This window comes from Palaemon carinicauda, chromosome 18 (genome assembly GCF_036898095.1).
Source record: "Palaemon carinicauda isolate YSFRI2023 chromosome 18, ASM3689809v2, whole genome shotgun sequence".
Classification (NCBI taxonomy): domain Eukaryota; kingdom Metazoa; phylum Arthropoda; class Malacostraca; order Decapoda; family Palaemonidae; genus Palaemon; species Palaemon carinicauda.
Window position 1 is genome coordinate 18483824 of NC_090742.1, and position 26474 is coordinate 18510297.

Here is a 26474-nt window from a genome sequence, read left to right on the forward strand (position 1 = left end):
GCCATTGAAGAGGACATAGCGGAGGAATATAAGTTCATTAAGGTGAAGTTCCTACCCCCCAACACCACTCCAATACTCCAGCCCATGGATCAGCAAGTGATCTCAAATTTTAAAAAACTTTATACCAAAGCTATGTTCCAGCGCTGCTTTGAAGTAACAGAGGGCACCAACCTTACCCTCAGAGAGTTTTGGAAGGATCACTACTCCATCTACAACTGCCTGACTTTAATTGATAAAGCCTGGCAAGGAGTCACCAGGAGAACCCTCAATTCCGCCTGGAAGAAACTGTGGCCCGACGCCGTTGCAGAACGGGATTTTGAGGGGTTCGAACCCAACCAGGAGGAAGCAGTTGACGAGGATATTGTGTCCTTGGGCAAGGCAATGGGGCTGGAGGTGGACACGGATGACATCGACGACCTCCTGCAGGAGCATAAGGAGCAGCTGACCACCGAGGAGCTGAAGGACCTGCACGAGCAGCAGCAAAGAGAGGTAATAGAGGAAATCTCATCTGAGGAGGAGGAAGGCACTGCAAAATCACTGTCTTCGAGTGAGATAAAAGATTTTTTAAAGAAGTGGGAAGACGTGAAAAGTTTTCTTGAGGAAAATGTCCCGAATAAGGCTGAAACAGACCGTGCAATAAATTTATTAGTCGATAATGGGGTGGGTCACTTCTATAAAATTTTAAAGAACAGACAAAAGCAGGTGTCTATTGAAAAATATCTTGTGAAGGGGGAGAAAAGAACTGTGAAAGACGACGACCAAGAGTCTCGCAAACGCAAAACCAGTGATAGTGAACGCTATTCTCGCGAGAGAACTCCAGTCAACGTTCCTGAAGTTCTCATGGAGGGAGATTCTCCCTCCAAGCAGTAACCCCCTCCTCCTCCTTCCCCTCCTCTCGTCTCCATCAAGCCAGCAGCGACACTCCTCTAAGGTAAAGTTCAGGTTTACTGTGCATGCATATCCATATTTTCATCATTAAATGACTGCAATATTTTAATAATTTTGTGTAGAGTACAGTAGAGTACTGTATGTGTAAGGAAAAATTTGTGAAAATTGGTTTTTGTAGATGGGTTGAACTAATTATTTCGATTTTATAACATTCTTATGGGGAAATTCGTTTCGCGATACGAATTTTTCGGTCTAAGAATTCGCATTAGGAACGAATTAAATTCGTAAACCGAGGTTCTACATTGGAGTGTATACAAGGCTTTTTACTGTACATTGGAGTATATGCTGTACAAGACTTTTTCAGCAATTTGATTAGTCTGTCATGTTGGAAATTAGGATCTGAAGGATGATAGGCTCTCAGTTGAACAATATTTTAAATTTACGATTTAAACAGTGTACCGTCTATTTTTGGCAAATTTACAACGCTAGAATTGGTTTGCAAATTGTATAAAGTTATTTTGTTTACAAACTACAGTATTACAATATAATATACTGCAAAAAATGTCTACTTCCTGATTCATATACAGTATTGTATATATGTTTAAATTAAGCGTTTGTGTGGCCGTAAGAGGATTTTAGTCTCATTATTACAAGGAGGAAAGACCCCTTTTCAGAGTGACTTATTTTCAATTTTCTCTGTTTGTCAAAACGTTATCTTACTTATATTAATAATCTTCAACTGTGGAAAGTGTTAAATACACTATTAGCATATACATTATGCCCTAATTTTGTAATTTGTCGATCAACGGGGCAACATGCGTTTTAAAAATTTTTTTGGTAAACGTACAAAAACAGATTGTATACATATGTAGTGCATTTTTATCAGAGTGAATTGCATGGTCTATTACTTGGTACTGTAAAATTAGATCTTCTTTGAAATAGAGACCAAGCTTATTGCACCCTACATATACCAAAGTATTCATTCACTGCTATTGTTAAATCATTCCTCCTTTTCTTACATCATTGTAGCACTTCAACTTGAAATAAAGCTCAACACTTTAGATGTTTAATTAAAATGCAATAATGATGTTGAGCTTTAATTTGAACCAATATGCCCTTTTCCTATTTTGCAGTAATTTTAAAGAACATCTAAAAAAAGAAAGAGAGTCTAACATTGACAGATCACAGTAGTGGTAGTTGTTTCTTTGGATGTATAAAAATTGGTGGACGGCAGAATGGAAGCTTATGGTGTACCATAAAAATCCAATGAAACAGCCTTGATAGAGGCAGCAGTTTTCACATAAGAGCTTCAAAAAGGAATAGATGAGGTGACCTTCTTAAATTAAACATCAAGACTGTGTCTACTATACATACACCTCAAAACAGCACATTCAACAATTAGCAGACAAACTGGTACATTACAAATAGAACACGATCCTAAACGAAAACGTTTATCCCAAGAAATTTAAGACTTTAAAGGCATACCAAATATGCTCAGTGGTAAAGGCTGACCAAAGTCTCTCTGAAGTTTTTGGATGGTTTGTGCAGCTATGTGAAGCTACTGATTGAGTCTGTCATAGATACATATGAAGCACTGATTATTAAACTATATGAATTAAAGATGTAAGAATAGCTCAGGTTTGGATAGAATGCCTCATTATTCCAACAGAAATTGCAAACATGCACTTAACAGCAGAGAGATGGTAACTGGCTGATTATTTGTACTGTCTGATGAGAGTGGTTCCCTACCTTTTTGCAAGTGAACATTGGAACTATGCCATGTTTATCCTGTTTCACATGAAAGCATAACTACCAGATGTTCTTCTGATAGATTTTTCAAAGATGAACATAAGTGTCATCACAAAGGAGAAGTCTGGAATTCAGTGTTCCTAGATCAGTTTGGTGAGCAGACTTTCATTAGGCAGTTTTCCATAATGGTCCACTTAATGCCATAGATGCCAAAATTGTAGATGGCAATGAAATTCTATATCATGAACAGTGGCCATAAGTTGAAACTAAGGAAATTTGCAGAGTGTGTTTGCAAAGACATGATATACACTCATGAAATATGTGGGATATTTGACAAGTATTTGCCAGGGTCCATTGAATCCCAAGAACGTCTTCGTCGAGCAGGGGGGGGGGGAATATGCAGAAGGAGCGCTAACTAGTAACCAATACATCAATACTTCCAAGGGACATCATTATGATAGATTTCAGTAACAAATTATCAGAATCATATGTGTCACAAGGTATCTGTTTGAATATCTTCATCTGATTGCCAACAACATTGACGACTTTCTACAAATGCCGACAAAAAAGTCACATTCTCGTGGTGTCTGATGACAGACATGTATGCTCTTTGTTTACTTTGCACGGGAGAACAATGTGACATGTTGAATATCAATGAAAAGATATAACAATAAAGTCATAGACATACATGCGACTTGATAACCTTGGTTCAAAATGCAAGAACTTCTTCCGCATAACCAAACAGGATGTCACTCCGTTTCATGTCCATTTGGGAAAAACAAATTGTCTTGCCAAATTTCTTCTGAATAATGGATGCAACCTCGATGTCATGTGATCCAAAACTTAAGTGAATCTGATGACATTTGACCTGGAACAGATATAATGCTCTGTCTCTATGGTGGCCAGATGGGAAGCTTATTGAAGAAGTCCTTTTTTTTTTTTTTTTTTTTTTTTTTTAAGTTTTTCGATGACCTATCTATTCTGAAGTATTTTTAATTATTTCATTCTCCCACGTTTCAAGTACTTTTCTCTTGTCTGGTCTTTAGCTGCTGAATCTCATCTTAATATGTTGGACAGAAACTTACAGTCTAATAAATTTCTTATTCTTGACCTAGATATTAATCTCTGGCACAGTTGTTCAATTCGTTTTTTATGAGTGATGCATAATATTTTTCACAATACAGTAGTGTACTGACCATCCTTTGCACTCAGATCTTCCCAGACAGTACCATCCTATTGGTAACAGTAGGCATGCAGTTAATTCTAATAGTTATGCCTTCATCATAAGGCTCAATACTGCATAGTATTCTAGAAATTTTACTCCAGCTGAAACCAAGTTGAGGAATGATATTCCTAATCAGGTAGTTAAATCGGTGGAGCTTCAAAAGTTCAAACTAGCAGCAAATGTTTTTATGTTGAACAGGCTGACATAAGTTTTTTTTAATAGCTTATATATCTAAGATCTGTTTTAATGTTGTTACTGTTCTTAAAAATTTTTACTTTAATTGTTCATTACTTCTCTTATAGTATATTTATTTCCTTTCCTCACTGGTCTATTTTTCCCTGCTGCAGCCCCTGGCCTTATAGCATCCTGCTTTTCCAATTTGGGTTGTAGTTTAGCGGATACGGACAATTCGCCACCCACAGTATGCCACAACCTATTCACCAAAAAAAAGTTTGCCCCCAATTATTTACCACCACGGACAGTTCACCACTGGCAAACTCTATTACTAAAAGATATTGTTACTAAAAGACACTTTCTTGAAAATTTCTAATTTTAGTCTTAAGAATGAAAATGGCAAAATTGCTAATTACCCACAATAAATATCATGGCAATTAAAGAAGTAAATAGTAATTTGCATGAGGCTGTTGTTGTGGTTTTAAAGGTAGCTAAAGTTAAAATATCTTTAATACACCAAGCAGAAGATACTGTGGAGCCACCAAGCATTGTGATAAATGAATGTATTTCTGATGTATCTCGGTCGATGCAAGTATCCATGCGAGTAGCATAAAGAGGTCAACAAGATGAAAAAGCATTAAGGTCAGAGAAGTCTCATCCTGTGCAACTGACCTTGAACATTCAATTATTCCAAATAGATAAAAAGTGTATGAGCTTATCAGTGGGGAGAACAGAATTTCCTGTTAGCGGACCAGGATTAAGTAAGGATTTTCGTCTTTGGCAGAGAATCTTGGTTGCAGCATCTTGTATCACCCATTTGGCATTTGGATGATACTTTTATTATAGCACCACAATTGTTTTATCAATCATTCTACATCCTATCTAAAAAGTATGGTGGAGTACATCCTATTTGTTATGCACTCCAGCAAATGTTTGAAATGCTAATGTCTTTCATGCCCAACTTAAACCATCACTATATTCATTGTGATTTTGTAAAAACAGTGATTAATGCAGCAAGATAATGTTTCCCAGAAGCTAAGGTAAAAGGATGCTTCTTTCAAGTGTAACAAAATTAAAATGTTTTCAAAAAATTTGTATATTTCAGTTATATAGTGACACCTAGTGGCAAAGTTAAAATTACATTTTACATGTACCATCCAATAAATACAAAATAAAAATGATTGTACAACTATTCTATCATGCCTTTATGAATAGTTCACACATAATAATGGATATAAGGTCAACAGTGAAATTTTGCCATTGAAAATTATAACTTCAATTATCTATGGTACCAGACTTTCACTGCATATATAAAAAAAAAATGCTCAAGGATGCCAGTATCATCCATCAGATTAGGGATTTTGATCCTTTCAAAAATGCAATCCAAAAAGAAAACACAAATATACCCAAATGTACATTTTTACTAGGCAGCCAACTTTACCACCAGGAATAGGTTGCTGAAAAGGCTTGAGGACCTGCCTAAAACCTATTCTATGGCATCCTTTGTAAGCATCTGAGACGCTTCCTGTTCAAGCAATAAGTCTTTCCATAATTATCAAATAGGATGAGAGGATCTTGAAGTCAGAGTCAGAGGGGGGGCGACAAACTCATGGAGGGGATACAATACCCTGAAGAGCACTTCTACAGTTCAGGCATCTGCCCCATCATAATTTGAAACCCCCCCAAAAAAACTTGCACTGTTTAAGGCTCTGGTTGGACAAAGACAAAAGTCAGAGGATCTGTACCACTATGCGTGATCTCGGTTTCACCATGTCCCATAGGCGACACTATATCAATCACTTCAGTACTGTAATGTCGTTCAATGACATATGCAGGCATCCCCATGTTGGTGTTAAGTAGGGGAACTCACCTCCCTTAAAGGACCCTCGATGACCTCTGTTCCTTCGTCCAGAAGTATTCTCTGCAACGAAAAGTAGTCTGATCATGCCTCTTGGATGCTTGAGTGTTGTCTGGCTCTGGTAGCAGGTAATGTTGCCGACACTGCTTGAAAGGTTTATGTACCTGTACCTGTTGGGAAGCTGAAAACACTTTAGGTCACAGCCCTTCTCTGGAAAGAAGCATGGCTAGATCTTGGTTGCATTTCTCCATCACAGCTGCCACTTCCACAGGATGGAAGAGAGTACGGTTATCAATGATGCTCACGTTTCTAATGAGGAGAGCATCTCTGGTACTCATCTGTTTTGTGATTTATGAGATTATTGTTTCTGACTGCACTTGCTCCTCAAACTGCTTTTTGACATCTGGATCTGTAAGGTCCTCTGATATTGCAAAGAAGGACACTGCTCCTGATCAATGATCCAGCCAAGAGCAGGCCAGGAATGCTGACATGGCAGCTACCTGCATGTTTTGCATTTCTGATGCCACAAAGGTGGAAGGGAGGCGAGAGAGCTTGTCACTCGAGACTCCAGGGTTTAAGTTGGAAACATTCAGATCCATTGGTAGATGGCTCACATGTGCATAGTCCACACAAACTTTTCTCTGCCTCGATAGATTAGGGGGGAGACAGTTTGGATGGTCTACTCGACGAGCAATTTTTCAGTTGCGGATATTTGTTTAGAAACAATTAGTGTTTAGAACCTAGTTGAAAAGACACACATCAAATCTGTGATGAGTATTCTGTAAGCCTGGGAATACTATATCAAAAGTACATATACTTATGACCTAGCGACGAGGAGGATTGCCAAGGCTATCGAGTTTCCTGATAAGGATAAAGATTTTCATGAAATGTGATGCCTTAACTGGGCAGGATGTCAGCACTTCCAAAGAGGGCTACTCCAATATGATCAGAGGAATTCCCCCGGAGTTGGTTTCGGTGAGTCATCAATAGTGATAGAAGGTGGTTGAAGTTTTATGATCATGTCTTGCCACCTCAGCTCTAGGTTACTGATTATGTAATTATCTTTTTGCTTAGCTCAGGATATCTTTCCTTTCTCTTCTCGTATCTGCAAATCAGGGAGAGAAACCTGAAAAAGACAGTGGTGAGCCCTGATTGCTACTTGTTAAGGACCCGCGGTTAAAATACGTTGGAGGTAGGGATGGTTTCGTCTCCTCCGACGAGCTAGAAACCTGTGGGGGGAAAAGATGTCAGGTGTATCCCATAGGGAATGCTTGTGCCAAGGGCTGAATAGTATGGAGGGAAATTTGACCTCCTATTCTTCTGAGGGGGGCTGATTTTGATACTATGTATGTATGGCTACACGAGGAAAAGGGCGGTAAGGTTTTGCCGCCTTTTTCAGCGAGGAAAGAGTCAGTAAGATTTTGCTACCTTTTTCAGCGAGGAAAAGGTCATTAAGGTTCTGATGCCTTTTTCACCCCATAGTCCTCAAGGCTGCAGCTCCAAAAATGACAAAAATCGTATTTTCTTTGGGGCAATACAGACCGAGGAATGAGTGACGTAATCGACAATCTAATATTCTTAAGATGTAGACACTTTCCAAGCCTCCAAATATGCACAACTTAAATGTGAAATGGTGGCAGGTTGCCCTCCTGTTTCACCCGTGGTCATGATGGCGCATTCTCTTGGCAAGTCAAAGTGTTTATACTTGGAGATGGAGTGCGTGCAACCGCTTTATTTATCCTACCTTTGTTTATCTGTGGAACAAAATGTATGCCAACTCTAGCCAGAGAGATCAAAGCTGTAATTTTTTATTAGAAGGTAACGCCACATTGAAAATTTGTAAATCTGTACAAGAAAAGTATGCCTTCTTAGGAGAGTCAATGGTTTCCTCCTGTGGAGATTTTTTTTTTATTATTATTATTATTATTATTATTATTATTATCATCATTAATTGCTAAGCTAAAACCCTAGTTGGAAAAGCAGAATGCTATAAGCCCAGGGGCTCCAACAGGCATCTTTCCATACTGTAAGGCCAGGCTCAGTTTAAGCTTGTAATGGTGAATAATGGAATCCCTCCAGCAACACAGATTCGATGCCTGGAGAAATAGCTTGATCAACTGCCACTTGAAGCAGTGTTCGAGGTGGTGTTTTACGTGATATTTTCAACACTTCACCTGAGATCCTGTAATTCAGAAAAATCTCCATAATTGACAATTTCTGAAAGAAAAATATACAGTAATCCCCTCGACTGAGCATGCTCGCAGGAAATGAGGACCTGTTAAGGTTGTCATAATTTGGAACCCCCGCCCCCCCCAAAAAAAAAACCACTTGCACTGTTTAAGGCTCTGGTTGGACAAAGACAAAAGTCAAGAGGATCTGTACCACTATGTGTGATCTCGGTTTCACCGTGTCCCATAGGCGACACTATATCAATCACTTCAGTCCTTTACAGTACTCTGAAAAGGATGACGATCATTTTTGCACACTGGGGTTGCTGAAAACTCAAAAAAGGGTGGATCTGAAAGGGAAATAACATGAACTACTAACAAGAGTTTTTGTTTTTTGCCCGACAAAAGAGGATGAAGTAGATGGTGAATGATCCCGTTTGGCCTTTTTTTTACACCTTGCATTTTATTTTTCCCACTAGGAAAGCAGCCATTCCCTGAGAAAATCAAAAGTAGAGGAAGGGGTACGGAGTTATCCCCAAGAATTTGGTTAAACAGGATGGGAATCCATCTAAACCCAGCTCATGGCGGTGACACGCAGTTGCCCATCAAGACCAGAACAGGTCCTCACACTACCTTTAATAACACCAATTATCACTCTCACACAAAGCAAAACGTAAAGCACAGCACAAGCATAAAGCACAGCACAAGCATAAAGCACAGCACAAGCATAAAGCACACCACGGAAGTGGTCGTAAACCCGTCCGCCTGCCACGGTGACCAGGAGATGACTGGAACTGTCTTGCTGACTAAGCGTGGGTGGGATGGTTGGTAACCATACGATGATACCAGAATCCCATAACTACAGTACTTAATTCTAGTCGTAACTAAATAACTAAGAAGTAAACCCATATAAATGACAAGGGTTTGTATTAGCGTAGGAACAAACAATTAGGAAATTATTAAACTTTAATAGTTTGTTCATGTTCCCCAGATATAATGTTTCAACATCAAAAAGATTTTTCCAATTTTTCATTAACTGACAAACTGTGAACATCATAACAAGGATGCTGTATGCACAAAATATTTTAAATTAGAATTTTTTTTAAATGACCTAATTTTACATCATCAAAATCTCAAGATATTGACAAAATTTTAACCGTTTAATCTGAAAAGGTTACTCTGAGAATCAGAGTATCACGCACACAAAAAGAGGAGGAAAGGTAAGTTTTTGTTTCCTGGTAAATTTGTGTGTAATTACAATAAATGAATTTGATGGATTGGTCTATTAGACTATTTTTCCCTGTTGGAGCCCTTCGGCTTATTGCATCCTGCTTTTCCAACTAGGGTTGTAGCTTAGCCTGTAATAATAATATGGCCTGGCCCTGGGGCTGAGGCGGCCACTCAGCTCATAGGTGAAACTGGGGAAACCCTAAAGAGCACTGAGAGGAGTTGGACAGCAAGGTGAAAATAATAAAGTTGGAATGAAGGTAAAGTATATTCAAGGCTAAAAAGAAAACATTGCTGAGACCCTTTAGTTATGCCTACATTGCACCATTTGAGCTGCATTGAAGGCACTGTTCCTCCACGGGCAATGAACATACGGGAATTATTAATAATGATTGTTTATTTTCTTTGTAAAATATTTCTTGGAGTACTTAAATTCTACAATGCATACGAAACAGTATTATGAATTTATGACTGATCATTATTCCATTTTACAATGTTTGTCTTTGTGCATAATGATCATGTAGTGAATGATCACACCGACACTGCTTGGACACACGAGGCAATGCGGAAAATAACACAGACCCCCTTTGAGTGTGTGGTGATCATGCTCATAAATCTTACACGAGACTCCTCATGCGCATGGAAGCTCACGGACGAGGACAATCACGTGATCGGCCAATCAAAAACCAGCCTATCTGTTAAACTTGCTATCCTAGTACGATTAGCCAAGCTCTTTGAAAAGCAAGATGCTACAAGCACAAGGGCTCCAACAGGGAAAGGAGCCCAAAGAGGAAATAAAATAGAGAAATAACTAATAAACTATTTATGACAAATTGAAAAAAAATTCAAATACTGTACAGATATTTCAAGATCAGTAAAAACATTAAACTAGATCAGTTATAGGCCTATACTGTATAGACTATGAAATGAGATATATGTTTAAAAGAAATCTTTCCACTAACTTTGAAAATGGGTTTGCTCAATTCTACCAACAGATTAGAAAATCATTCCACAATCTGATCACAGTTAGAATAAGAATACCTGTACTATTTAGTATTGAATCTTACAATGGTGAGGGCCTAGTACTATGTACAGGATGATGCTGTCTGGGAAGATCCGAATACAAAGGAGGGTCAAAATATGCAAAATCTTCTGTAAAATGCACAAAGAACTAAACTACAGTGCTAGAGACTAAAATCCAGATCATGAATAAAGAAATTAATTTTTATATTGACTGACATATAAGGAATTGTTTTGAGAAAGGATGTAGCAGCAATAGCAAGTCACTTTACTGAGGAAACTGTAAACTCATGGGCGGTGACAAAGAAAATTTTTAATGGGAGTATTTGTCTGAAGGTAAAGTAAGTTCAAAGAATGGGACCACAACTAAGCTTTGAGTGATTCAAGTGCAGCAATGTCAAAGTTTCTTATAAGGAGGATTTTCCTTAATTCATGTGTGATCTACCCATTGACAGGAAAAAACCTGAGGACTGAAATAGTTTCAAGTACAGTAGTGACGAATTGGCTCTAGTATAGTTAGTTTACTAGTAGAGGATGTAGCCTTGAAAAAAGTAATGAATCCTATTCTGAGAGAGGACCCATCTGAAACATGTTATTTTGATAATAAAATAAATTTTTGAATATACTTACCCGGTGATTATAATAGCTGCAGCTCTGCTGCTCGACAGAAAACTCTACGGAAAAAATCCGCCAGCGATCGCTATGCAGGTAGGGGGTGTACTTCAACAGCGCCATCTGTCGTCCAGATACCCAGTACTCATTGTAAACAAAGAACTCAATTTTCTCCTCGGTCCACTGCGTCTCTATTGGGGAGGAAGGGAGGGTCCTTTAATTTATAATCACCGGGTAAGTATATTCAAAAATTTATTTTATTATCAAAATAACATTTTTCAATATTTAACTTAGCCGGTGATTATAATAGCTGATTCACACCCAGGGGGGTGGGTAGAGACCAGCAATATATGTTTATATTATTATGAGCTAAGGATTTTTTATTTTATTTTAGAAGTTATCAAAATAACAAAAACAAAATAAATAGGTACCTGGTAAGGAAGTCGACTTGAACAATTACTCTGCCTTTTTAAGTACGTCTTCCTTACGGAGCCTCGCGATCCTCTTAGGATGCTGAGCGACCCCTAGGATCTGAAGTATGAAGGGTTGCAACCCATACCAGAGGACCTCATCAAAACCTCTAATCTAGGCGCTTCTCAAGAAAAGAATTTGACCACCCGCCAAATCAACCAGGATGCGAAAGGCTTCTTAGCCTTCCGGACAACACAAAAACAACAATAAAAAACATTTCAAGAGAAAGATTAAAAAGGTTATGGAATTAGGGGATTGTAGTGGTTGAGCCCTCACCCACTACTGCACTCGCTGCTACGAATGGTCCCAGAGTGTAGCAGTCCTCGTAAAGAGACTGGACATCCTTAAGATAAAAAGACGCGAACACTGACTTGCTTCTCCAATAGGTTGCGTCCATTATACTTCGCAGAGATCTATTTTGTTTAAAGGCCACTGAAGTTGCGACAGCTCTAACTTCATGTGTCCTTACCTTCAGCAAAGCTTGGTCTTCCTCACTCAGATGTGAATGAGCTTCTCGTATTAACAGTCTGATAAAATAGGATAAAGCATTCTTTGACATAGGCAAAGATGGTTTCTTAACTGAACACCATAAAGCTTCTGACTGTCCTCGTAAAGGTTTAGTTCGTCTTAGATAGAACTTAAGAGCTCTCACAGGGCATAAGACTCTTTCTAGTTCATTTCCAACCATATTCGATAGGCTTGGAATATCGAACGATTTCGGCCAAGGACGAGAAGGTAGCTCGTTTTTGGCTAGAAAACCAAGTTGTAGAGAACATGTAGCCGTTTCAGATGAAAATCCGATGTTCCTGCTGAAGGCGTGAATCTCACTGACTCTTTTAGCTGTGGCTAAGCAAACCAGGAAAAGAGTCTTTAAGGTGAGATCTTTAAATGAGGCTGATTGTAGCAGCTCGAACCTTTCTGACATGAGGAATCTTAGTACCACGTCTAAATTCCAACCAGGTGTAGCCAAACGACGCTCCTTCGTGGTCTCAAAAGACTTAAGGAGGTCCTGTAGATCTTTATTGTTGGAAAGATCTAAGCCTCTGTGACGGAAGACTGATGCCAACATGCTTCTGTAACCCTTGATAGTGGGAGCTGAAAGAGATCGTTCTTTCCTCAGGTATAAAAGGAAGTCAGCTATTTGAGTTACAGAGGTACTGGTCGAGGATACAGATACTGACTTGCACCAGTTTCGGAAGACTTCCCACTTCGATTGGTAGACTCTAAGGGTGGATGTCCTCCTTGCTCTAGCAATCGCCCTGGCTGCCTCCTTCGAAAAGCCTCTAGCTCTCGAGTGTCTTTCGATAGTCTGAAGGCAGTCAGACGAAGAGCGTGGAGGCCTTGGTGTACCTTCTTTACATGTGGCTGACGTAGAAGGTCCACCCTTAGAGGAAGCGTTCTGGGAACGTCCACTAGCCATCGAAGTACCTCGGTGAACCATTCTCTCGCGGGCCAGAGGGGAGCAACTAACGTCAACCTTGTCCCTTCGTGAGAGGCGAACTTCTGCAGTACCTTGTTGACAATCTTGAACGGGGGGAATGCATATAGGTCTAGATGTGACCAATCTAGGAGAAAGGCATCTATATGAACTGCTGCTGGGTCCGGGATTGGTGAGCAATATATTGGGAGCCTCTTGGTCATCGAGGTTGCGAAGAGATCTATGGTTGGCTGGCCCCATGTGGCCCAAAGTCTCTTGCACACATCCTTGTGTAGGGTCCATTCTGTTGGAATGATTTGTCCCTTTCGACTGAGGCAATCTGCCATGACATTCAAGTTGCCTTGGATGAACCTCGTTACTAGCGAAATGTTTTGACCTTTTGACCAGGTGAGGAGGTCCCTTGCGATCTCGTACAACGTCATAGAGTGGGTCCCTCCTTGCTTGGAGATGTACGCCAAAGCCGTGGTGTTGTCCGAGTTCACCTCCACCACTTTGCCTTGAAGGAGAGACTTGAAGCTTTTCAAGGCCAGATGAACTGCCAGTAGCTCCTTGCAGTTGATATGCATTGTCCTTTGACTCGAGTTCCAAGTTCCCGAGCATTCCCGACCGTCTAATGTCGCGCCCCAGCCTGTGTCCGATGCGTCCGAGAAGAGAACGTGGTTGGGAGTCTGAACAGCCAGGGGCAGACCCTCTCTGAGGCTGATACTGTCCTTCCACCAAGTCAGGCAAGACTTCATCTTCTCGGAAATGGGGATCGAGACCGCTTCTAGCGTCTTGTCCTTTTTCCAGTAAACAGCTAGGTGATATTGAAGAGGACGGAGGTGTAGTCTTCCTAACGATACGAACTGTTCCAGGGATGATAGTGTCCCTATCAGACTCATCCACTGCCTGACTGAACATCGTTCCTTCTTCAGCATGTTCTGGATGCATAACTGGGCTTGGCTTGTTCTGGGGGCCGACGGAAAAGCCCGAAAAGCTAGACTGTGAATCTCCATCCCTAAATACACAATACAGTAGTTTGGGATGGGACCACTTGAGACTTTTCCATATTGACAAGGAGACCCAATTCCTTGGTCAGATCTAGAGTCCACTTTAGATCCTTCAGACAGCGACGACTGGAAGAAGCTCTTAGAAGCCAGTCGTCCAAATAGAGGGAGGCTCGGATGTCCGCTAAATGAAGGAATTTGGCTACATTCCTCATCAGCCTCGTAAACACAAGAGGGGCTGTGCTTAGGCCAAAGCACAGGGCTTGAAACTGGTAGACAACCTTTTCGTAAACAAATCTCAGAAAAGGTTGGGAGTCTGGGTGGATGGGGACGTGGAAGTATGCGTCCCTTAGGTCTAAAGAGACCATCCAGTCTTCCCTTCTGACCGCTGCTAGAACGGACTTTGTGGTCTCCATGGAGAACGTCTGCTTTGTGACAAAGACATTCAGCGCACTGACGTCTAGCACCGGCCTCCACCCTCCTGTCTTCTTTGCCACTAAGAAGAGACGGTTGTAGAAGCCCGGGGTTTGATGGTCCAGGACTTTGACTACCGCTCCCTTTTCTAGTAAGAGAGACACTTCCTGTTTCAATGCTCGTCTCTTGTCTTCCTCTCTGTACCTGGGAGAGAGATCGATGGGAGACGTTGCTAGAGGGGGTTTTCGTACAAACGGGATCTTGTACCCCTCTCTGAGCAACTTCACAGATTGTGCATCTGCGCCTCTCTTCTCCCAGGTCTGCCAGAAGTTCTTGAGTCTGGCTCCCACTGCTGTCTGAAGAAGCTGGCAGTCAGACTCTGCCTTTAAAGGACTTGGTTCCTTTCTTCTTTCCACGTCTCCCTTCGGCACGAGCACCTCCTCTGCTGGAGGCTCTGCCACGAAAGGGCGGAATAAATCGGGACGCTGGAGTGTCCATCCTTGGTCTAGCTGACAAGGTAGGCAAAGGGGTGGCTTTGCGAGCAGATGACGCAACCAGGTCATGAGTGTCCTTCTGTATCAAAGAAGCAGCAATCTCCTTAATCAAGTCCTCTGGAAAGAGGCACTTAGAAAGAGGAGCAAACAGAAGTTCGGATCTTTGACAAGGTGTCACTCCAGCTGACAGGAAAGAGCAAAGGTTCTCACGCTTCTTGAGGACTCCGGACACGAACGATGCAGCAAGCTCATAGGACCCGTCACGTACGGCCTTGTCCATGCAGGACATGATGAGCAAGGAAGTCTCCTTCTCTGTCGGAGAGATCTTCCTGCTTAGAGCTCCCAGACACCAGTCTAAAAAGTTGAAGACCTCGAAGGCTCTAAATATCCCTTTCAAAAGGTGGTCTAGGTCCGAAGATGACCAACATATTTTCGAGCGTCTCATGGCTAGCCTGCGGGGAGAGTCTACAAGACTTGAGAAGTCGCCCTGGGCAGAGGCAGGAACTCCTAAGCCGAGAACTTCTCCCGTGGCATACCAGACGCTCGATCTAGAAGAGAGTCTAGCAGGGGGAAACGTAAAGGCTGTCTTCCCTAGACTATTTTTGGACTGCATCCATTCTCCTATCACTCGTAAAGCTCTCTTGGACGAGCGTGCGAGGACGAGTCTAGTAAAGGCAGGCGAGGATGACGGCATACCTAAAACAAACTCTGACGGAGGAGAGCGCGGAGCCACAGACACAAACTGGTCCGGAAACATCTCTTTGAACAGAGCTAAAACCTTTCTAAAGTCCAAAGAGGGTTGCGTGGACTTCGGCTCTTCCAGGTCCGAATGTGGTTCATCAACGTGAGCAGCACCATCATCATCCGAAAGTCCATCATCCGAGTATTGAGGAGGAAGCGGCAATGGAGTAGGTAACGGCTGGTTAGCTGAGTCCGGTCGCACGGGTGCATGCGTGACTGAGCCGGACGCAACGTCATGGAACTGTTGCCCAGTCTGTGAGCTGGCAACAACCATAGCAGCGCGGGGACGCACAGCGTCTACTCCAGACTGTCTAGCCTGATGTGGGTGAGCAGTGGCAACCACACTGGGTTGCGGAGGTTGACGCACCGCGTCAAAACAAAACAACTCTGACGGTTTTTGTACCTCGCGAACGTCAACGGAAGGCTCCGTGCGTCGCTGAACGTCAACATGCGGCTGGCAGGGTACACTGGAACGCATGGGTGGCGGAACTCTCTCAACTGGAGTGCGCAAGAAGGTTGCCTCAGCGTCCACAGGACGCACAACCGAGTGTGTGGTTGGTTGTAGGCAAGAGGCTGTACTAGCTGGTGCAGCAGCAACCTTCTCCGCACGCAAGTCCTGCATAAGAGACGTTAATTGGGACTGCATGCTCTGCAGCAAAGACCACTTAGGGTCTGCAGGAGCAGGTGCGGCGACAGACGGTGTAACAGTCTGAGGCGGTACCGCTTTGCCTCTCTTAGGAGGTGAACAGTCATCGGAAGACTGCAGCGAGTCCGAACTGACCCAGTGGCTACAGCTGGGCCGTTGGACTTGCGCGGAAGGGACCGACTTGCGCTTTAACGGTCGTGAGACCTTGGTCCATGGTTTCTTGCGAGAAACCTCTTCCGCAGACGAGGTATAAATGGGCTCTCTCGTCTTTGTGTGGTAGGGGCGATCTTGGGTAGATACGCCCGAAACCACGGAGGGAACGTCTGTTCGCTGATTAAAGCCTCTCGAACCCATTGGTCGTACGACATTGCTTCTCCCCTGGACTTGGGAGCTTGCAAGAGGTCCCGGACTAGGAGGACGACAGGCACGAACAGACGAACCCTCAAGCGCAACACTATCCACAACACTATCACTCACTTTATCACTTCCCACTGCACTTTTACACTTCAGCTCCTTGACGTCCGCCATGAGCTGGTTACGGTCACTAGCCAGGGACTCAACTCTCTCACCCAGAGCTTGGATGGCACGCATCATATCAGCCATCGAAGGTTCCTGAGTGCCAGAAGGGGGATTAGGAGCAACCACTACAGGGGAAGGAATAGGTTGTGGGGCATGAGGAGAGGAAATTTCAACAGAACGAGAGGAACTTCTCCTGACTCTATCTCTCTCTAGCCTACGTGTATATTTCTGGAATTCGATAAAATCGAATTCCGAAAGCCCAACGCATTCCTCACATCGATCTTCCAATTGACAGGTTTTATCCCGACAATTAGAACAAACAGTGTGAGGATCGATAGAGGCCTTCGGAAGACGCCTTGAACAGTCCCTAGCATTACACTTCCTGAATTTTGGGACTTGAGAAGGGTCAGCCATTTTGAATTGGTCAAAGGGGAATTCAAAAACTATCCAAAGTCATCATCAAATAATCCGTAATCAAAAAAAGAATGCAAGGATTTATTGAAGAGAAAGCCTGCACAGCGAAAGCTCAAAACTAGAATAGTGTACTTCACCAAATAGTTGTGAAAACAAATCCAGTTAGCAACAGCGAATTAGTAGGTCTTGCCGGTAGCACGACAGAGAGAAAATTGAGTTCTTTGTTTACAATGAGTACTGGGTATCTGGACGACAGATGGCGCTGTTGAAGTACACCCCCTACCTGCATAGCGATCGCTGGCGGATTTTTTCCGTAGAGTTTTCTGTCGAGCAGCAGAGCTGCAGCTATTATAATCACCGGCTAAGTTAAATATTGAAAACAGCCTTATTAGTAATCAACTTACGATTAGATACCGAGGATAACTCTAATTTAAGCCTTTTTGATAATAGGGAATGAAGTGCTAATAACAGTAACACAGTGAGAAGACTGAAGGTCCAAACAACAGTAAGGATGGCAGTTATGACAGTATTAGTACCCCTCAAATTTCTGTTAATAAAGATACGCTAATTCGATCTCAAACAAGATGACATGGAAGTACCGGTAATTAAATTTTTTAAGAATACACTGAGTGATAAGTTTAATCAAATTTGCAAACCACAGTTCATGTTAAAACACGTAGTTGTTTTCCAATATTTTCATATGAAAATGGCTTGTGTAGAAGACATAAATAAGAAAAGTGTGAATTTATCCTTGGAATTTTATGCTTGAAAGTGTTAGAATTAGTTTATGATAATATTAGAGGTTATTTAGGTAGGGATAAAATATTCAAAAGAATAATTAAATCATATTTTTGGTCAAGATGAAGAAAGTCACGAAGAATTTTGCAAGTACGCAGTCATGAATGTCCCCTATTAAGAAACCCGAATCAGGTCATGCCTACAGGTCAGAGGGGGTACTACTAGAAAATGTAGTTTTTTTTATACGGTGAGCCCTTTACCAAGAAGCAAGGAAAAATTATATCTACTGATGATTACTGACTAAGGAAAAACCAACGTAAATTGATACGACTAACAATTATGAAAATTCTGGTATGCCTGAGAATATCCAGAGAGACACGGGCATAGTCTTTATATCTCAAGTATTTTCAAGAGCAATTGAAAGTAATAAAGATTCAACATATTTATTTGACTTTATATCACCACCAGAGAGCCAAGAGATACTTGAAAATTTCATCAGATGCTGAAATCAAGTTCAAGAAGTCTCTGCACTATTAGTTTTACTCCTAATGAACTAGCATTTGGCCATACAGTAAAATTCCAATAAAAAATGTTATGATCCCAATGGAGCCCCAATAGGGAAAGAATCCCAATGGGGATAAAGAAATGGAGAAGCAAGGGGAAAACAAACGGAAACATGACAAATTATTTGTATTTTTTCCTAAATAATACACACCTGGAGTTACTTTTGGGGATATATTTTCAGCGGAGCTGGAAGGTAGCCATTAGACTAAAAGTGCGAGGTGGCAACCCTACTTAACCACTGGGGGGTACCCAGCCACCTACATCTACTTAAACATTGGTGAACATCACTTTTTTATTGCAGGCAGGACTTATCGGGGGACAAGTGATGGTGGGACAATTTATATAAATAACTCCAGGTTTTTTAAGTTAGGGAAAAACACAAATTATCTATGAATTTGTCATTTGTTCCCATACTAACAAACCTTGTCTTATTTATGTTGATGAATCACCCTTAGGAGGGTGGTAAGCCAATTACTGACTTAGTCATGGACCTGGGCTTACCTAGTACAGTATTAGACTGTAATCAAGGGAAACCTAGCCCCCTCTCTCATCAATACCAAGTGAGAGATAGAGAGACAGCATATGAACATCTAGGTAAGAATGTTCTCAGTTTAAATAGGAACCTTACACATATGAAATAGAAGTTTCCCCATGTTTACCTCGCAGGAAGCATTGGGGACGTCTTTAATTTTATAACTAGACTAGGTTGCACAAGGGAAGTGGTTCTTACCTGAAGAAGTTGAAGCCAGATTACAGAGGGACCCATAGTGCTGTATCCCCATGAGAGGAAGATGAAGAAAGGAAATAGGCCAGATATACTCTCATTCATCCCAGACTTACCCAGGTAACCAATGGCCTCAACCATCTGTTACTTGTCCAGCAAAGAGTTCAAAGTATTATCTAAACGGCCTGTGTGCAGCTAACACAGGACCGATAGTAAACATATCGAGTCTCCTGTGGGTCGCGTCCTGGAGATGGTGGGCGGTGAAGGTGGTCTGATTCTTCCACACGCCCGCTTGTAATACCTGCAACACAGAGTAATTGTGCTTGAATGCCATGGAACGTACTGATGCCCCTGACATCACGAGCTCTAGGTCCTCAAGCTGATGGAGGTTCTGGATTCAGAGCATTGTCTATGAATGCAAATCCAGGCTGAAATAGTGTTCTTAGTAATCCTCCTCTTAATCCTACCTGAACTAACAAATAGTGATGTTAGTCGGGGCCGAGTTGCTGCAGTGTATTCAAGATAATATCTCAAACTCCTCAACGGGCATGGTAACAATTGATCTGGGTCATTGGTTACAGAATGTAGACCTAATCTGAAAGGGCCGGAATCCAGGGTCCAATAACCCCGGATTTTGAGTCTTTGCAATGAACTCAGGGACGAAGCAAGGTGTCACTTCCCCCCATCCCCTTGAATAGGCGATGTTGTATGAGAGACCATGAAGTACGCTAACTTTTTGCTGAGGCTAAAGCGAGTAGTAATGCATCTTACACCGAGGCTATGATCTGTTCCATGGCATATTGGTTCGTAGGGAGGTCTTTTAAGGATCTTAAGACGCGAACCACATTCCAAGGAAGAGGTCTTATCTCCGACTGGGGGCAAGTGATCTCATAACTCTGTATGAGTAAGGAAAGCTCTAACGAAGTGGAAAGATCTACTCCCTTCAGTCTAAAGGTGAGGCTTAAGGCTGAGTGATAGCCTTTCACCACCGAGGCCGAAAGGAGTTTTTCCTCCCAAAGGTATACAAGAAACTCCGCTATCAATGTAATAGTGGCATCGAGTGGAGAGATACTCCTTCCACGACACCAACCACAAAAGACTATCCACTTTGCCTGGTATACTGCAACAAAGGACTTTTGCAAGTAACCAGACATTCTTTTTGCAACTGGTTCAAAAAGCCTCTCTGAGAGAGGAGATGCTGGATAGTCTCCAGGCGTGAAGCCATAGAGATGGGAGAGTCTTGTGAAAGATATTTGATCATGAACACAAAGTCAATATCAACTATTCAGACTTAGAAGCATGAGACAAGTATATAACAACCTTGCATAAGATGCAACAGTATGTCAGAACTCATCAAGATCGAAGAAAAAGGTGAACTGTCTTCGACAGCTCATCACTTGTCATTAACTACCTTGTTAACCGTAGGAACATAAAGAGGAACTAAAATAATTTTCTCAGAAGACACAGGTCTTAAATAAACTTGGAAAGACTTCTATACACCAATTATTTGTACAATTAATGAGATGAACTACATACATTTCTTAAAAAATACCTAACTAATGAATTTGGCACTTTTATTAAAATTCAACCTTATTTCCCACAATCAGAAGATGGTATCAAAGTAAACTATGTAACATCAGCTAAATAGTAACATTTGTTTTCTAGGTCAAGCACATGTGTGTGTATTATAACAATAACCTCACGATCGCTACAATTATGTTCATCACCAACTACAGTTCTCTGATCACAATATAAAGCTATCTGAGAAATTTCCTGTATCAAGAAAGAAAAATCAGTATTACTGTGTTCCCAAACTACTACATAAAAGTTACTAAAAGAAATTAATGTTGAACAAAGGCAGTAAAATCATTCTGAAGCAGATGGGGAGCTTTGAATGTGCATTATATAGCGGGCTATTCTTCATTGGTCCCATAAATGTCCCAATGCTTATGAAAGAGCACAGTAATGACGAACTACCGTCACCTATAAGTTTGGTCACAGCAAATTCAAAGTTTGATGGAAACAAGATTGTCTTACCCATAGCTTTGTGATATATTGTTGCCACTTATTAGAGTTGTCAAATTTTCCTATCCTGTTATATGCAGCAGATTTATTTTTTCAAATAAACCTTTTTTATTTTTTTAACTTAATTATCACTCTTGGTGGATTCACCTCAGCAGCTATAATGATTTCAAGAAGTGAAGACTGATAAGAAGGAGGCCTAGGAAAATGTTGAAAAGTCAAAGGTTTAACTTGTTTAACAAAATAGGTTTGCAAAATTACATCACTTCAAGGCCTGGAATTAACCTGCTCAGCCACTTTTGACAAACTACTTTGAGGGGCCATAATGGGAACCAACATCAATGTGCTCGAACCTTAAGACTAAAACATTCTATCGTAAGGAAAAATCTATTCTTAAAGTATAGGATTTAAATGCATTTGTGCTAGTTCTGAAAAGGATTTGGACACTACGCAATCTCAACATTAAGGATACTAAAGAATTGTATATAATTCCTAAAGACAACTCAACATAAGAATTTTTTCTGTTCCTACTCTGTTATTCCGCAGAATTCATAATAAACAAAAAATATTAACTGCGAACAGGCTTAACAAAAAGAGTCATTGTTAGTGGATGTTTTTACATAATTTAAGTCAGTGTCTGCAGAAATTGAAACAGGCTAAAACCACTGGTTCCAACACTACTTGCACTTACTACACAAAATATACAGCATTTACGATGCTCCCATTCTTGAGAGAATGAAAATTTCTCATTATCTAGAAAGGACTGCTCAGCATACTCGACTTGTAAACCTAGGAAGGATTCAATATCTGAATCCACTTTTAAAACTGGAAAACCACCATCATAAAAACTAAATATTTTTGGCTTTAAGGGAAGGTCATTGACAAAAGGGGTCCCCGAGGTTAATGACTTACTTATAGCATTTTTCTAAAAAGAAAATGACATAACAGATAGGAATTTTCTGCGGTTTTTCTTTTGGATGTAAGAAAAATGCTGGTCCAATTTAAGTTGTGCTTCATTTACAAGTTTGTTAACAGATTTAACCTTAAAACTTCCTAGTTTCAGACGTTAAGGACAAAGGTTATGCTACATGAATGTGATATGCCATGGGTTAGGGCCACACCCTTACCAGCTCGTGATATCCAATTAAGGTGATGCAACGCCGACAGTTGACTGTACACCAGACAAATTCGTTATACTATCTGTTGACGTAAACAAGTTTGGAGAATCAGGGACTGTTCTTCAAGTACAGTACCCTAATTTAGTATGAAAAAATTGCTTATCATCGGTAAGAACCTGTTAGCATCCAGAGATTGAAACATCAGTTTTGATAACTGAATCAACTCCTCCGTTGTTTCTAACCTTTTCTGAAAGACAAATTTGGAATTCTTCCTCTGGAGAGGGGTGAAAAACTACTTCTTTTAGGCAAATGCTCTGAATGGGTAACTGGCAAGACCTGTTTAAATAATTGTTTAAAAAATAAGGACATTGGAAGAGTCACTTGCTTTAGATAGGTGACTGGCATAGCCTGAGCCACTGCGGGACGAACAACTTCCTGTTAAGTATTCCAAACCTCAATAATAATGCTGAAGAAATCAGAGGCTCTGTTATAAGTGACTGAAGAGATTTCAATTTTTTTCATTTTTCTCCAGCCTGCAGTCTAAATAAACCATTAAATTCTGATCTAGATCCCTTTTTAAATTGTTTGAACATTTCTATAATAAGAATTCTGAAACCATGAACTGGAAGGGATGGAGTGGGGAGATGGAATGCGGAAAATTCTGGAAACTCACCCCAAAATAAAACCATTTTGCATCCAGTTTAAGTACTTGGGGTTTGTTGTTGCAGAAAATGGTGGAGTGGAAGCAGATGTACATCATAGAGTAAATGAAGGTTGCAAAGTGTTGGGGGCAGTTAAGGGAGTAGTAAAAAATAGAGGGTTGGGCATGAATGTAAATAGAGTTCTATATGAGAAAGTGATTGTACCAACTGTGATGTATGGATCGGAGTTGTGGGGAATGAAAGTGACGGAGAGACAGAAATTGAATGTGTTTGAGATGAAGTGTCTAAGGAGTATGGCTGGTGTATCTCGAGTAGATAGGGTTAGGAACGAAGTGGGGAGGGTGAGAACGGGTGTAAGAAATAAGTTAGCAGCTAGAGTGGATATGAATGTGTTGAGGTGGTTTGGCCATGTTGAGAGAATGGAAAATGGCTGTCTGCTATAGAAGGTGATGAATGCAAGAGTTGATGGGAGAAGTACAAGAGGAAGGCCAAGGTTTGGGTGGATGGATGGTGTGAAGAAAGCTCTGGGTGATAGGAGGATAGATGTGAGAGAGGCAAGAGAGCATGCTAGAAATAGGAATGAATGGCGAGCGATTGTGACGCAGTTCCGGTAGGCCCTGCTGCTTCCTCCGGTGCCTTAGATGACCGCGGAGGTAGCAGCAGTAGGGGATTCAGCATTATGAAGCTTCATCTGTGGTGGATAACGGGGGAGGGCGGGCTGTGGCACCCTAGCAGTACCAGCTGAATTCGGTTGAGTCCCTTGTCAGGCTGGGAGGAACGTAGAGAGTAGAGGTCCCCTTTTTGTTTTGTTTCATTGTTGATGTCGGCTACCCCCCAAAATTGGGGGAAGTGCCTTGGTATATGTATGGATGTATGTATAAAAATCAAGGTTTTACAAAATCTTAGACATAGATCTAAATTCCAACCTAGTAAGAGAAAACTCAATACTGTACTAATACCGCATTAAGGAGCCTATTCAAATACAGTAAGAAGAAAATTAAAAATAGCAAAGCGCTGTTTACTCGCCTATCTGATTTACCAATACCTCTTTCCAACGGAAACAACAAGTTTTACTTTCGACAGTGAAATATTTTCCTATTTTTCTTATCTTTGCGGCTTTTCCTTTCAAAATGAATTCTGTGGTTTAAATAAAAAATTGGGATTATTTACACACCCTGGATAAGAGTTTGAACAAAGCAACCACCTGAGAGCAAATGTAAGGGACTAGGAGATAATTTAGTGCCTCAATGGAATGAATAGACATCTGTTCATTACCCTTCAGGCTTACAAATGGTTAGGATCCACAGTGTACAAGAGGTGAAACTACCTTCTGGCTATCAGAATAAAGACAAATATGGAAATATCAAGTAACTGCAATAGAGAATAGCCATATTTATGATAAATGGAGTAGTTACGTACCCTACAGTAATTAGTCATCCACCAAAGGATTTATTGAAAATGTAATTTTCAAAGCCCAATGAGTAAGTAGGCTAGGCCTATCTTAATTCACTTCCAAGAGTCTCAGAAGAGGAGCAAGCTAGGCCCATACCTTTTCTATGCCTTAGCAAATACACTGAAAATATTAGGCAATTAAGATAACTGTCTTACCTGGCCTTTGACTGATAAAAGGTAAAACTCTTGTTAATTCTCCCTGATCAGCACGATCATACACTGAAATCAATCACATGACAGGCAATTAGTGACTCCAACTTTTAGGTTGCATGGAACAAGTACTTGAGATATTCATTGTATTCCAGGGCCATTCTACTGAACGTCCATGACTCTGTATTGATCCATTTGATTTTTGTTGGAGGCCTGCCTCTTTTTCAAACAATTCCAGAATGTATTCATAATTCTGAAAAAAATAATAAAATACTCTAAGTTACTTAGCCATTAAAAATAATTATTATATGCACAATCAGTGATAACTATAGTAATATGACATATATGAAAGTAATTTGTATTTTTCCTAACTATAAAAACCTTTAGTTCTTCACTAGTAATAACTCAGCGTAGCTGGGTAAAAAAGAATGTGGGTTTGTATTTATGTCAGGAGAATTCGACAAAAATATAAATCGTACATAGTGCGATGACAGTACTTAATTCAATTTTTGTAGCCTAAAAACGTGTTTTGCATTTTATTTTTTGTGATTAGATCATGTAGAAGTTACGATCATTTAACTTTGATTTACTGTAAATTCATGAGTAACAAAAACCCCATTTATGGCAGAATGACACTCAAAATTATATATTTTCTTTGTAAGAATTATTCTAGAATATCGTCTTCCCCTTGTTTGATTCATACCTATGGTCAAAAGTTGCACAGCATCACATAATGTACCGACTATCGAAGATCACAGAGTGATTAACATCATTTAGTCATGGTACTACAATTAATTTTTATTGTTTATTTATTAATTTCTATGATATGCTTGATAATTACCACATAGGCTTTTGTAATAATATAAGCTCTATGAATTTTTTTATGTTCAAAATACTGTAGTTCTGAAAGTAGCATCGATGCTCATTTAAATGAGAGAGCGCTAGTACTCTTACTTACACTAGCAATTCATTTAATTTATCTTCTGATTATGTGTCCCCGAGATTTATAACTTTTCGTTAATAAATTTGTTCAATTCTAAAATCAACATAATTCGTTTCATTCCCTTTTCCCTCAATTGTATAGTGATAATCTTATTTACCTTATTTCCTAGAAATTTATGCTGGTCTATTCTTACAAACTTAGCCTAATACAGTATTTGAAAGTGTTCATACTCAAGTTTAAGCCTAGATTTGGAGTCTTGGGTGAGAGATGCCTCCCTGTGAATTGAAAACCTTTCCAGAAAGGCAGTGTTGTTACAAACCCTTTTATCAGTTTATGACTTGTAATAAAATACATTTTCACCACAGGTAATGTCAAATTGCCAATTGGTTCCAAAACTAACACTTGGACATCCTACAAGTAACCCCAAATTGTAGGTAATAGAATGAGTCATTTCATAGTACAAACTGTTAAGTCTTTCTAATAAAATTATTCATTATGAATGTAACAAAAATTATTGATTTAAAGAGACAAATTAGTTTTCAGCGTCTTTTTTAACTAATGGTAACTTCAAGTGGAATATTACTTTGTATGATGTATGACTGTACAATATTCAAATTTCCATTGCAAACCATAAAAGTTATAGGATAACTAATTCACAAAGAAGAGAATGTCTAATTTTAAATATTAAGACAGGCAGCTCGACTTTTGATACACTATTATATGAAATAAACTACAGTAATGAAAATCACAGAAACAGGGACTTAAAGGCTAAGTAGCCAAGATCCACAGAGATGTTGGAAGGCAGGTAAACTAGTTCCCTGGTGGCTCAAAAGTGATGAACCCTTGAGGCACTTGTGTAAACTCCAAAAACTTTTCCAAACCACGTGGTTCCCAAACGCATGATTTCCAATCTTTGTAACAAATCATAAGTATGATATTTTCAATTTAAAATAGATTTTTTAATATACTTACCCGGTGAATATATATATAGCTTACGTCTCCGACGGTCAACAGATTCCAAAAACTCGCGAGCGATCACCATGAAGGTTGCTGGGTG

General features: G+C 40.4%; 1 long non-coding RNA gene across 2 annotated transcripts in view; it reads right to left on the bottom strand.

Moving 5' to 3' along the window:
* LOC137657654 (uncharacterized) overlaps positions 1 to 26474 on the bottom strand; it is a 53568-nt gene that overhangs the window by 11072 nt on the left and 16022 nt on the right. For both annotated transcript variants that reach the window (XR_011047182.1, XR_011047181.1), the window contains exon 3: positions 24481 to 24727. This is a non-coding gene — a long non-coding RNA (uncharacterized lncRNA). The remainder of the gene's footprint in view (positions 1 to 24480; positions 24728 to 26474) is intronic.